Here is a 15625-nt window from a genome sequence, read left to right as displayed (position 1 = left end):
ATTTCAAAGTAAGGGTAAAGTAACAAGAACCCTGACTTCACAATCAGTATGTCAGCAAAACTTACCTATTTGAATTCTTTAGCATTGGCCATGCAAATTGTACTCTCCCATTTTAGTGAGTCAAAGTTTGCAGTTGTAGTTCAGCATATGACTCCAGCATTTGATCAGAAGGGAAAAGATTTACACAAAGGATGATTAAAAATTATCTTGCCCAGCTGATTTTTGTGCATTTTCTTTTTCACCAAATGGGGTCAGTCCAGAGATGGGATCCAACCCAATCTCATCTATTTATATGTCATCTGGGCATAGCTGAAGTTCTCAATTGTGCTAATTTCGTGGCCTATTTTTCCTACCCTTTCTGTTAATCCAAATCATCATTCTCATCTTGGCTATTCTTGTCACACCAGACATGGAATACATAGGCCCCAAAATATATTCCTTTGTACTTTAATGACTCCATAAATATCAATTTTTTTCTATAAAATTCTCAGTCCATTGATCTTTTGGTTCAGTTGAGGACAGGTATTTTCATATTTATTTTCTTACTTCCATTATAATTCAACAACATTTTCATGATTTTCAATTCACCTCCTACTCATGGCTTTAGGTCTGACTGAGCTTACTTCTAAACTACAAAGGCCATGGTAATTAAAATTGTTCTCAGAGGTCAAAATCTTTAAGGCCACAACAAGAAAATCTTCACCATATCTTCTGCGAGGACCACATCGGTAACAATGAGAGCGATGTCCATCTTACTTCAGCGCATTCAAAACATTAAAACCCATTACAGTCACTATGATATCTTTACTATTTCCTAAGATTCAAAATGTGAATTATCAATTATTCATGCCAAGGATGAAAGAATATCAAAGAATGATTATGAAAAACAGCCACCTTAAAACATTTCCTTATATGAAACATTTAGAGATGAACATCTCTCTCTGTTTACCAGATAATATATATCATCAATTTGGTTAAGCTCGGTACCCAAATTGAGTTGATATGACGATAAGAATAGCAAAATGATGCAACCTTATTGTCAGGTATGAATTGGTAGTGTTTCATTAGAATCGCCGAAAGCCAATCACATAACCAAAAGAAGAGGTTTTCCAATTTTTAGCATAAAGTAGAACAGCTTGTTTTTCTCCCTTCATTTTTACATGATTGTCACTTCTTCAAGTAAAAAAGAAGGATCAAAATCAGAGTTTTCTTTTAGAGAATGTTACTTTATTCGCACACGTAATGGAAGAGAAACATGGCGAAAGTACATGCAGAAGTTTTATGAAAACTTCATATTCTTTATAAAGGGGACCACAAAACAACATGATATTTGTATTGGACCTTCAAATGATGGTGAGAGATGCAGGCCTTGAATGCAAGACCTAATCCCATAAATGCAATGCAACCCATCAAAATCTCACCATCCATTTTAATTTTCGCCTATTTTTCTACCACTCGGTTCATCTGATTACTTGGTATATTTTAGCCAGAAAGATTACTAAAATTGTCTTCACAGGAACTTGGAAACCATAGTGTTTTTTTTTTCATTTTCAAATAGTTTGCAGCTTTATTAAAAGACGCTTCTTTGTTAATCAACTTCACAAATTAACATCGACACTCCAAGCAATTAGAGGTGCATAACTCTAAATTAAAGAAACAAAAGTACCGAAGCTCATCAGTTTCAAGTCTATCTTCAGTTTGGTTCTAAACAACAAGGGTGAATGAAAGAATCATGTCCTACTACAAGGGAAAGCATTAAACAATAGAATCAATTTGTTTTGATTTCTAAGAATTGCAGTAAGGAGCTTTCCCCTAGGCCCCAAAAGCACTGTTTTGATTGGTTCCTAGCCTTGAGCTCAAGCTGTCTTTGGAATTCACTTTGTTGTCTCTTGATCTATAGTATCACAGGATCACTTCAGCTACATATTCAAGAGACATCTGTTACATCTTTTGTTATTATTGTAATTGATTTTCTTTTAAATAAATCTTTGACTATGATCACTAGAGTTAGACTATATAATTAACAAAAATGCACAAACATAGTCTGCAGATTTAGGGTAAACCATCTTGGTTTCCAAATGCCTCAAAGCATTATTATTTAGAAAAGGATTTTTTTATTTATTATTATTATTTTTTTGGTTTTATGGGATTGTGATTACTATTATGGCAAACAGATATCTCAGGTTAATTATAGGGAGGTGAGGGATATCAAGAAAAATCTGCAATGGATGATTCTCAACTTCCTGTGGACATAAGCACACTGTCAAACCAAGTAAATGCTCTGTTCTTTGAATCAATTGTTCTTTCCCTCACTTTTTTGTTGTTCCATTGTTTTATAGCTAGAGTTCATAGTTGTGCTGTAAAGTCTAATCCCTTTTGAGTTCTAGCAAGGAAATAGTGATACCAATCCAACAGTCCTGGAAGCAAGAGGCTTATTTCTAGCCACCAGTTTATGGGACTCCTACCTATACCATTAGTATAGAAGGCAACTCGTATACGACAAGCATGAATTAGTCATCATCTCATTAACCCAACTTGCCTGTTGCTTGCTGAAAGTTGTGATTCATTCCACTTGTATTCCATGTATGCCTAACCAATGTCCTTCTTTTTCTTTGTAGAAGACTACCTCTACCACCTCCCACTTAGTTTGCAAGTAGTACTTATGGAAGCCTGCTTTCACTTAGCATACTACTTTCTAATTTTGTTGCTACCAACTTGAAACCCTTGCAGAATTCCACAAAGAATTACTTTGGACCTGTCAACTATCTTGCTTTTAGGCCATATTTTCCATTTTTTTCCAAAAATCCTTTTGATTTTATTCTTAACCTTTCTTTTCAACAAAGTGAACCTATTAAAGGCAAAGTGGTAGATGCGTTCACAATCATTGTAATGGTGTACAATTAATCCGCTCCTTTCTTTTCTTTGAAATTTGCAAAATCATATTGTTCTTAACAAACTTACCCTTGCCTTCAAGTTAAACCCATTAGGTTGAACACGGTAGATCCCATATTTCTCACAAAAAAGAAAAAAAAAATGAAGCAAGTCCTTAATTCTTGCTTTAAGCAAGCACCCACAACAAAAATTCCAATGTAGTTTCTTGATTGCCAATAAGTCAATCTCGGTTGGTGGATTGAGGGTACTTCAAGTAGAACAAACCTAGCTTGGTATCCATTTTCCATTTCTGCAGAGAAAGTTTCTCCTTTTATACAGGTTTATTTCTCTAGTTACTTGACTTTTTCCTTCATGATGTAACCTTCACGTTATATTTTCACTCTAAAGTTTTCCGATTATCATGGAAGTCATGACTGAAATTTTTCCTATTTTTCCTTGAAATAACTCATGCAATTAATGCATCAACCCAAATCAAGAGTGTAGTTGGATAGTGGTTACTTAAGCTTAGTACAACAGCTTTGATCCCGTTGAAAGTCATAAATTGACCTCAAATTTGTTGCTTAGGTCTTCATTCAACATCACATAGCCTTAATTATCGATATAGCTTCTGTTATAAGCCAACTACACTTAGGATGACACTTAGTTGCACCAAAATTGAAGAATAAATGTGAAGAATGCACCCAAACTGGCATCGTTACTAGCTTCCTTGCCATAGAAGTTAATTGCACTTCTATTGGAATATATCTGTAGAAGCAAAGCTGCAATTGATCATTCTACTTATGTCAATCTAAATCTTTCGGCACCAGCTACTTATGGACAAAACATTGTTGTCTGATAAGACTGGACTTGGAGGTATGGTTATTTATCATACTGTCTCTCGTCTAATTTTTTTTATGTTTTTGGCCAAATCCCAGTCCCCACATCTCATTACTGTTTGTATTTTTTTCGGAGATATCCAAGGGAGTTGGCAAAATGTAAAGAAGATTCTTGTGAAGCCTGCCAGAGGTTGGAACCGGCTCATAAATATTTGACCATGACTTGGACAAGGCATATACCCCCTTGCATTAACCTTGTTCATTTGATTCTACCACAAGCTTAGAGACTTTCATGACCCAAACAAACATTTAGCCTAAGATCAAAACTACCGAGAAGTAGCCTAATTATGATTAATCTCCATCAAGATGAAATAAAAATTCTTGAATTAATGCTTAGACTTTGTCTTGGTACCAGGACTGTCCTTCCAAATTAAGCCTGAAATGTTTCAAATATTTCTCTAGAGATATAGAAATACCCTGAAATGTCCTTCCAACTCCTTTTTCTTTTCAATGACATTGGCAATTTCTTAAATATTATGGATGGGAGTAACTCCCAACTGTTAACGACTTCTCTCCGATTATGAGGAAATTCATGGTCAGATCTACATATTTTATAACACATGAAGGAAAGTTCCTCGTTGAATTTCATGTATAAGGTGAATGAACATTGCCATATCCCATACTGCCCATACCTTTATACATAGAAACTAACAAACCAGCAGGTTACCTTGTGACTCTGGAAATCTCTGAATTGGGAAAATATTGTGAATCCTTATCAGATAAGGAACTGAAATGTTGAGTCACTTGGTTGGCCATGTAAAACCATTTTTCCTTGTCACTTGTAGCCCACTTTGTTCCTCTCCTTGCAATTAGGTTTCATTTATGTCCTCCCCCTTTTTGTTATGCTCTCTCTCTCTCTCTCCCCCTTCCTTTCTCTCTCTCTTGGAGTGCAGATCAATCTATCAAAATTCAATTAATTACCATTGGAAATAGATATCCATGAAATTTAATATGATCCAAATGTCTCTATTATATATCCCCCTTTATCATATCTCCTTTTCCACACCATCTGCATGCAAAATGATCTAAAGGGCAAATTATAGCACCTTTTGGAGGTCTTAAAGTTATGGTTACAATTCAAGGAACAATCACTCTCAAATTTGTTTACATTCCAGATAAGAATTCAACATGCTTATGGAAATTTGTTTCAGCGAGAAAATTTGCGAGGCACATGCTTCTGATCTTATGTTTTTATATAGATTGTCAATAGCATTTTTAATTATCCAAATCCTGGTCTATGGATTATACGATATTTAATAATCGCTATAGCAAAGAAACCAATGGCCATCTAGAGATCAACACCATACTTGCGTTGGATAAGATGAACACTTGACCCACGATATTTACAAAGCTAATTCATAGGTATAGGTATAGTGGAGACCTTAACAGATGTATCCAATTATCATATACTACAAAGCTAATTCCTTTTGGCTTGACTAGGCCATAAAATTCCAATTTGTGAGGTGTAGATGAAGAAAATAGTGTTTGACTGAACCATTGACAGGAAATATTGCTCATCTTATGATATTATTTCATAAAAGCGGAAAGCATTTTTCCCAAAACAAGTACTGCAGAGAAAGCTTCCAAACAGACGATTCATCATAATCATCTTGCAATTCTTTTCGCTTTGGCAATCTCTCTAGTGGAGCCCATGATGAGGTAAGATGCAAAGGGATGGGGCATGGACTGGCATGGATCAATTAAATGAAGATAAACCAATTTCTTACTCTCCAATGGAGATGATAAACTGATAGACTTCACCTGCCTTTGCTTTCTTGCAGTTACCAACTGTATTTCACACTTTTGACAGTTGCAAATCTATGTTTTTTTTTTTTTTTCTTTCCTTTCAGTTGGATTCATCAGGAGTACTTCAGGGTCCAAACCCACCTTGAGACCTTTCTAAAGGGACATTAGAACACTATTGCATCGGGCGTCAATAGGATTATGGTGTGGCCCCAAAGTGAAATTCATGGATGGGTTTCTTAGACAAATTTTGCTTGCATGACCTAAAGATGTAAAGCCATAAAGCATGTGAATCTCAGGGGGGATTTGGGTAGGTGGTGTTTTGTGGTAGTTCATATGGTGTTTTGGTCTTCCAACTAAGCCTACAAAACAAAATCATTATTCTGCATCCCATAGTTTCATCTTATCAATCTACCTAAATTCAAGTGGTAATGTAAAGCGGCTCTGCACGTCATTGATCATTGGACTAGTGCAAATGCAAAACATACACAAAAACAGAAACAAAAACAAAATGATTATCCACTTGGACTTTTTTACCAGCAAATGCCGCTTCTTCTGGAATTCTAATTAATTCAACATTTTCCAAATGAATTTTAGCCTGACCCACATTCAAATGTCACGAGCTAAGGATCGAATTACTGGGTATTAAAGACAAATTTTTGAAGATAAGCTAACAGCAAAGGAATCAAATGCATTTCACGCGGTCCCCAGTCAAGTCATAGATGGAGTTGTCAGTTGTCACCATCTTGAATAAGTAAGAAAAAGACCTTGGACATACATTCTGCAACTATATGAAAGTTCATACTCTTTCATGCACCTTCTCCCTTACTTCAAAAATATTAAAATTAAAGTTCTACTTCATTGCAATAATAGCGTGGCCCATAATGTTTCCCTACTCTATCTCCAGAGAATACTAATGACAATGAAAGTGAAGGTCACCAAACCCATAAGTACCATGTGTTGTTCCTTTCAATGAAAAAGACAGAAGCCAAAGCCGGTCCTCATACCTATCATCATTTTCACACCATTGCAGGATGAGTTATGATAATAAATACCCCTTTTAGGGCATGATCATTAGAATAATGCCAAGTAATGACAGGCAAATGTTGGTGTGAACGATACATAGCTTCAATCTTTGGAGTATTTGCGGATTTTGTAACTTTGATATTTAGATTAAGCGTCTTAGTGCAACACTCTATTTTGGGAAAGAGAATTAGTCCAACATTCTACATTTCATTTCCTTTTGGTGTGTATTGGTCAATGATTTCATATGAACAAGTCTAAGATTTACAGATCCCAAATCAGTATGCAGTCTAAGAAATGTTAGAATTTGAAAAGTAGGCATCGCCTAAATTTAGGAAGTTCACAAAGACAATTTTGGGGGCTTTGAGGGAAGAAAATTTCAGTTAAAATCACACGTCTAAATTACATTATCAAACTTTCTGTTTCAGTTTTTCATTGAAGATGGCATCCAAGATAATTTCATGAGAAAACATTCTGAAAAGTCACTCTTCCCATTTTTAGTTGCATCTAGACAGAACCTTAGGATGTCTGAATATGATATTGAAACCTGATCCCACAGCCTAAAAAAAGTTTGGAAGTTGTATAAAAAAATATGGCTAAGTATGGAGGAAAGTTAACATCAGTGTCTAACCTCTTTCATTTTTGTCTGTGATAATTCCTTCTCATGTCCTTAATGGAGTCTGAAATAAGAAGTCTTGAATCAAGGATCCTACATAAAGCCAAGCGAAATGTGCTTCAATATTTATAACACTGGTTTTTGTTTTCATCTGTGTGGAACCATATTAGGATCTCTCTAACTCTGAACTATACAATCAGCTGCAATCAAACACTGATATTGGGATATCAAGCATTGTGATTGATTCTTTGCAATTCAAGTGAAAAAATAAAAATAAAAGCTAATTCTGATAAAGGGCATTCAGGAGCATTCCATCAGGTGATGCTATTTAGTTCGCAGAGGCCATGTTCTTTCAGAAAAAAAAAACTTCCAGTAAAGCAGCTTGAATTGTACATGCATGTGAGATGCTTTCTGTTAAATTTTTCATTTTTTTCATTTTAAGAAAATTTGAATTATCAAAGAGAACAAGAAGGGGAAGACCCATAAATGTGAGTTTAGGAGCAACTCCTCATCTTCTGCCCTTGACTGAATGAATTGAGCTCCCCAAAAAGCCCATTTCAGATTATGATCACCAACCCCACAAATCCCAGTTCATAGTCCTTAATTGAATTGAACAGAAAGGTTTTCAATCTCTGCAGGAGGCTATGCCAAATACACACATGAAATTCAGAATTGTCTTGCAGTGACCTAGTTTAATGCATATAGTGTGATTTTGAGGACAAACATCCAGCATTAGTATAGAATCCAAGGATAATTTATCCTATTTAAACTTTAAATTCTAGGTCTTTGAACCAACTTAAGGATTTCTAGGGATTGTTCATCCTGCTCTTCACTGAAACTAAAATTAATAGTCCAGCTACATTCTTGGATGTTCCTTTCTTTTTCTTACAAAAAATGGATGGCAATACTATTCAATCCCTTGCAAAACTAACCTGGTAGGAGGATTCACTCCCACAACAGTCTTATGCTAATTGTCTGCCTAATCGCCATTCCTAGTTTCTATTTTGGTCCGTAAATGAGTTAGTACTTTAATTGAAGGTTGGCTCGCGGATACTAAAATCCCGGCTTTTGTGAACTCATTGATAAATAAATGCAACAAGAAAAGCAGAAATCAAAATTTATAGAAATCCGACTCAATTTCAAGTGCTCAATCACATTGAATGTGAATCATCATTACCTCCAAGAACATCTTCCATACTCACATGAAATAAGAAGAAAAGCACAGAGCTGTGAAGCAAACTTTAGCAAGTCAGCCACTAGCTTGAGATAGAATATTGTGATAATAGAGCAGGCTAAATCCTATCATCCTCCTATCAAAAGATTGAGGGCAAATTTTATGTCTTCCCTTATTCCTCTTCCTAATCCTAACATAGACAAACAATTCCAACTATAGTTGTGTCATAGGTTTTATTAAGTTATGGATAGTGTAACTTTAACATCTATATGTTATACCATGTTTTAGGGGATGACCCCATTAATGGATAAAACTACAAATATATCATCAAAATCTCTTCTTAAATTTTTCCTAATTACATAGGAACATTTTGTATAAGAAATTAAACACCTAATTATTAAAGATAACTAAGATTTTTCCCTTATAATAATAGGAAAGTTCTTTACAAAAGACCATATCTTAATAGGAAAATACCAAAGATTTACAAATTGACCAAAAAGAGAATTTGAGACATTTTCCAACAACCTCCATTTAGGCTCAAATTCCAACAAACTTCAAAGTCTTTCACTTTGCTTCTATAGCTCTAAGGGCCTTCAGATACCATAACCAACTTATTAACTTTAGGCAATCTCTAAACTTAAATTGAGGAACAAATTTAATAGTCACATTAATTGGACTTTTCACTAAAGTGATATTTTTACAAGAGTTTGCCACTTATTAATCAGTGCATGAGAAACAAAATCATCACTAGCATATACCTTTAAGGTGATTATCTCCTTAATTATATCTCTAACCAAACTATATTATTGCTCCTTAGTATGCTTTCTTCATCATCAAGATGTCCCACCTCTTTCTTATTTGAATCTCCTAAGAGCCTTTTTTTTCTATGATTTCTAAAATATGTATTTTTTTGCCCATGTTTCCGACTTACCTTCATTTACATGGGCATAAATAGGACAACAAAAAAATCTTAAATTTATATAATTAGCAAGGGAACCCGACCATACCTCCTCAAGAGCCTACCATTAATAGAAATTGAAAGAAATTAAGGTCTATTCATTAGATAAAAAGTTGAATTAACTACATCAAACAAAAATTCCTTGGACAACCTGCATTCAAAAGCATATTTTATGGTATTGATTGCTCGGATTTTTGTCGTTTATTGGATCAAAACAAAATTTATAACCTAATTCACTATTCTATAGCAATTTGTACCCGATCAAAAAGTGGTTTTAGTACAAACTACTGTAGTATAGTGGTTTTTAGGTATCGTCCACAAGGATGGATTATTTTTGGTAATTAAGGCTTGAATGAGATGATAAGAAATGATTGTGATCAAGTGAAATTGACTTGAAATTGCATGATAAAATTCCAAAATAACAATGTATTCAAATTGAGAGGAAAATGAAATGTAAAAGAAAAGAAAATTAATAAGATGTGAGATTCTCGGAGTTAGGATTTTATAGAGAGCAATTTCCATAGTAAATAGGTGTTGAGATCTAATTTTCATCAAGTTAGATTGAAAACCTAAATTTTCATCTAAACCGATTTTTGTTTTAGCTTTAGGTCTAGATCTAATTTCTCTTCAAATTAGGTAATCTAATCCAAGAGATCAATTCGAATCATATATTCAATTCATCTTAAATTATCTTCCAATGATTCACACTATGCAACTATTCAATCTCATCAAATCTAGCATTAAGAATTTGATGAATCTATCTAACTTGCATTGTAGTAATCATCCAAGACAATTTGAAAAGAAAAATCCTCAAATTTCAATTAATCAATCAATTGGATCAAATTACCTTAGTAATTCAAGCTCAATTCTTTAATTCACCATAGATCTTGCCTCTAGATCCTCCCTCCTCCGAGAAAAACGAGATTTAGCCACTCATGCTTGGAGATTTGATCTCACAAGACATGTTTGGTTGCCGAGAAAATAAGAGAAACTGAAGGAAAGTGGAGAATTATATAGAGAGAAGAAGTATGAAAAGTTCTACAATTAGAAAATGTATCAAAAGTCTTTAAATGAGTCAATCACGTTTCTATTTATAGGCCAAGGTCAAGTGGACACTTGGCATCATCCAAGAGGTCTTCCGGAGGCTTCTTCATCAAGGAATTTGGAGAAAATGCATTTTCGCACGAGCCCCTAGCAATTTCGCATGATGGTGCAAAGTGGAAAGTCCATTAGTTGCATTTTCGTTTTGCTGGAGCGTTTCGCATGATTGTGCGAAAATTTCGCATGGTCATGCGAAATCACTTTTCACATTTCCCTTATGTGCTGCAGCCAAGCCTATTCTGTTTCATTTCGCATGACTATGCGAAATTTTCGCATGGTCATGCAAAATTGAAAAACATGCTTTTCCGACTCCTCCTTGCAATTTCTCCCATTTCTTCATTTTTAATCCATCTCCACCACCTTCAATTAAGCTCCAAATCCCAATCCAAACTGATTGCATTGCTTCTTTCATTATGCATTTGGATCATCATCAACTTTATTTGTTTTCTTCAATTTGATTCATCTCCTTTGTCACCAATTTATCAAAATCATACTTTGAAATGACTCCAAAACTTCATAAAACTTATTAGTAACTCTTGCAAGGGCATAATTACTACTCAAAAGACGTGAAACTCATGAGAATTATTATATAAAATATGCTCTTTTTGAGTGTTTTAGGCATAATTACTACTCAAAAGACGTGAAACTCATGAGAATTATTATATAAAATATGCTCTTTTTGAGTAGTAATCAGGTATCTCTAAAAGAATTCTATTAATTCATTCTTTAACACCATTCTGCTATGAAGTATGCCTAAAAGTGTGGTGTCTTACAATATACCTTAATTCTTGCAAAATTCATTGAACTTTTTCCCATAAAACTTCATGCCATTCATGGATGAATACATTGGGATACATTATCCATATTTCGTCAACATATCGAATATTAGGCCCCTTGACATGATATATGTTATGATATGTCTTCCATCCAAAATTTCCAATTTTTTCCATATTTTTCACCAAAAAATTGGTGATACGTCAATATTATAGTGATTTTTCAAAAAATCGTCGATTATAGCCAAGCATTGTCACCACGAAAGAAAATAAAATTATAAAGTGCACAACCACAATATTGAACCTAAGTGTCGAATGTGAAATGGGATGGTGACAACCTTTAATGAACTAAATTTCTTATTGCAAAAGATTTGCATATGAAATTTATATATACTATATAAATTAATTAAAATAAAATTATTATAAATAAATCAATTTTGATTAGCTTCCTATGTATTTTATATAATAACTAAATAGAAAAATATAAATCTATAAATAATGTTATCAATATTTTTTAATAAAAAAAAATATTCCAAACTAAATATTATAATTTTAAATTTAATGTGTTTTTAAATTCTATATTTTATGTCAGAATGTCACAAAATATTATGTATATATATATATTTAAAAACTTGAATATGTTCTTATTTATCATTTGTTAAAGCCTTCCACAATATTTTAATGAATTTTTATTAATTTTGGTCTCAATGATATTTCTCAATCCATCTAAATTCAAGATCCAATTGACATTATTATACTTTTCAATTATATAAGGAAACCCTCTATGTAATGAACCATAATCAATAGTGTCTCTTAACTACTTCTAGTGGTTTTTGTTGAAGCCTCGCGTCACCGGGATCCTCACAACAACCTGATGAACGCTCTCTTTCAACCGAAGATGATTCCTGCCTCAACCAACCTGCAAAAGACTTCCGGACCGATTGTCCGAACACACCCTCCGATGGTTTTGTTAGCCTTTCTTTCTGATGATCAATCTTCCCCCTTTTCTGTGTAAGAAGGCGTACCTTTTCTCCTTGCGTGAAGGTCCTTTTATAGTGTCAGAAGCCCTGTCCCTTTTAATGGTGGGAGGACTTTTTTGGCTTTTCATGATGGCGCTGGGGTAATGGCAGAGTCATCATTGTCCTGCAGGCGGCTGTCAGGTATCGTATGGGGGGGGTGGCTTGTCGTCATTCCTATCCTTTCGCTCTACAGGCGGCGGAATGCGGGCTGTGACAGATTGTCTGAGGTGACCCAGCATGGTCCCGTCGAAAGTGCTTCTGGCAATGTAGATTAGGATGGGGCAACATGTCCGGACACGAGAGGGGGTCGTCCGGACCGTGGGTTTGAGAGTGCCGTATCCCCCCCTGAGGGAGTTCGGATAGAGAATTGATGTGCCACGTGTCCCCTGGGGGAGTACTATGCAAGGTTGCCACGTGGGCGTCCATGTGGGCGTTTAGGGGTGGTCCCTACAGTTTTGGTTAGGATTTTAAGTGTATCATCTCAATCTACCAATTACATAAGAAATATTATGTTGGATAACACTATGTTCTTTATTTTTCCTAGGCTAGGAGTTAGGATCATAACAAGTTAACACCAAAGTTTATGGTGCTCATTCTCAACATAGTGTTCTTATGTGAGTGTAGACCCATTAGGTACTTATTTATTTTGATTCCTATAATCACTTCTACCTCTCTTATAAGTCTTTCATATCAAAGGTACACTCTAGGAATCTTTTGGTCTCACAAATGACCCTAGGTAAACCTGCAAAATTAACGTGCCATCTAAATATAGGCATATGAGGACATATAGTTCTCTCAAAGTTTGTTATAAATAAATTTATCTACATCACTAATAGAAAATGCATTATACCAACACATGGTCAAATTTCTTATACCCTTATTTAAGCTCATGTTTTAATCCATATAGTGACTTAACTAAACTATACACCTTTTGCCCTTCTCCAGGGACTACACAACTCTCTTATTTAATCTATGTCGGTTTCCTCTTCCAATTCCTCATTAAAGAATGTAGTCTTGACACTAATTTGGTGAATCATGATATTATAATGGCAAGGTAGCACATGATCAATTCACTAATAGAGAAAATTCTAGTCACAAGGAAAAATTATCAAGTTAATCTACTCATTTCCTTTGTTTGTACCCTTTAGCTACCAACCTTGTCTAGCTTATGCTTTTCTACAAACTCATCTATCTTTCCATAATGGTGTATCAGGAGAAGACATTGTTTTTTTATAGTCTTAAGGTCATCATCTATCATGAAAGTGTAGAAATCATCTGCAAAATTTATTTTTCCCATCTCTTTTACTTCTTAATATATTTTTGGGGTATATGTTCATTAGACTAATGATCTCTAATTATTCTCTCAAATATTGCTTCTACATTAGTTTGCATAGGAAAGACCATTTCAAAGAAGTCAACATTTTTTGCTTCCAATATATAGTATATTCTTAGATATAATCATAAGGAACTAGTATGTTTACTATTTTCAACATATCCAATGAATACCACATCAAGAAAGAGAACTTTCACAAGACACCCCCATACTTTAAGGTAAGCTAGGTTGGGTGCGCATTGCCCTTCCATGGTTGATACGATGTTTTAACAATTTTCTTGTAAGTTGTCCTATTTTGATGAGTTTTCCAACAGGAGTTTAAGAGTCCTCTTGGACTTTACTAACATTGTGCATGCATGCATTTTATTCTTAAAGTTCCTATTCTTCCTTTTAGATACATTATTTGAAAAAAGGGAATTATAAGAAGTTATTACATGAATGATCCTATAATTTTTCACAAAAGGTATTAACTTATATTTCTATCATCTATCTTGAGAATTCTAAGTAAACTTAGGCAATCAACCAAGAGGGAGGGGGGAAAGGAGTTTGAATTAAGTGATGATCTCTCTCTCCAATATCAATACTATCATTCAAAAATTATGACTTTGGTTTTAGCTTCAATTTCCAACCAAAGCCAAAAACAGATAACTATCCCGAGTGATACCTAGTTATCACTACTTATGAACATATATATGTATACACCAATCAATATATTTTCTTGGATCCGATCAACCTTGGCATACTGATTGAAGGCTAGGATTCGGAATCAACCAGTGGCATCATCTCTTGGTCATTGCTGTCACTTCAATGGTTAGGATTTATAGTGGGAAAATTGGATGTAATCATTATCACTTTTTCCACATGATCAAACCACAGAAGAGAGCATGGCAATACATAAAAGAACAAACCCATAAATTTCCCAAAGTTTTACAAGCAAAACTAATATGAATTTGGAAATTAACTTATTTACTTTCCGTTTTCATGCATTCTCTGAGAAAGTTGAAAGGCATGAGGTGAAAGCAATAATGGTATATAGGCATGTCATAGGCAACAGCTCATTTGTTGTGGAGACTTAGTCTGAGACTTGAGCGTGAGTGAAGTTGCTTCTGTTTGTCTTCTGCGACTCCACTAGTAATTAACTTCTTTTCCCCTTATCCAATAATTTTTTATTAGGTAATAAAAAATTTAGGAAGACTTGGGTCCTAGGATTTGAACATCAACAGTCTTGTATGTATTGGATTAAAAAAATCTACTAATAAACCAAAGAAAAACACAGATAAGATACAGGAAATGTTTAAAATATTTAAATACTTTTAAAAAAAAAGAATAAAAAAAGTGAATATTCCATCAACCATATGCAATCCCTTTTCTAACTCTCCACTCACTCAGCACTCCACGCTTTCACTTAATTTCCACTTCACTGTTCTCCTTTCTACCCTAGCTCTAGCTTAGTTTGCCTTTGAGATACATATAGCCTGAAAAAGAAACCTTTTGTATTCTCAAAAGGACTGAGTCACTTGGTTTGTTCCAGGGCTCAGGCCCTTCAAAAAGGCAAAGATGGGGTACCCACATATTTCATTATTATTCAACTGGTAGACCCAAAAAAAAAAAAGGAAAAAACTAGCACACACAGCGAGGACCACTCCATGGGGAACTTTATGATTACTTAATAACAGGAAGAACATCCAAGTGAGGAAAAAGGTTGTGAACTGAGCAAAGTTTTTGGATTGATTTAAGGAAGAATACTTTCCTGTGAGCACCACCAAAAGGGAAGCGATTCATTTGGATTGAAGCCCGCCAACCAACAATGGTAGAAACAAAAATGCGACTGATATCTACATCAATGAAATTAATTGTTTGGCGAATGAATTTACACCCACCATATGTTGGGCATTCAGAAAAAAGATAGATGTGTACCATTCATTCCCATCAATGGAGTTTGTTTCTGTTGTAAGATTCTAAGCGGGTTTTATGTATTTGTCTTCTGAGGTGTCATCATAGATGCAAAATCACAGAAAGAAATATGACTTCACTGAGATGGTAGGATTGATACTAAATGCATTAGCGTAAATGTAGTAACGAATAAAGAGTCCTCCCTCCTCAGGCATGGGCTCAAAA

This window comes from Vitis vinifera, chromosome 10 (genome assembly GCF_030704535.1).
Source record: "Vitis vinifera cultivar Pinot Noir 40024 chromosome 10, ASM3070453v1".
NCBI classification, from domain to species: domain Eukaryota; kingdom Viridiplantae; phylum Streptophyta; class Magnoliopsida; order Vitales; family Vitaceae; genus Vitis; species Vitis vinifera.
The sequence above is the reverse complement of the archived record's forward strand: the minus strand, read 5'-3'. Positions refer to the sequence as shown.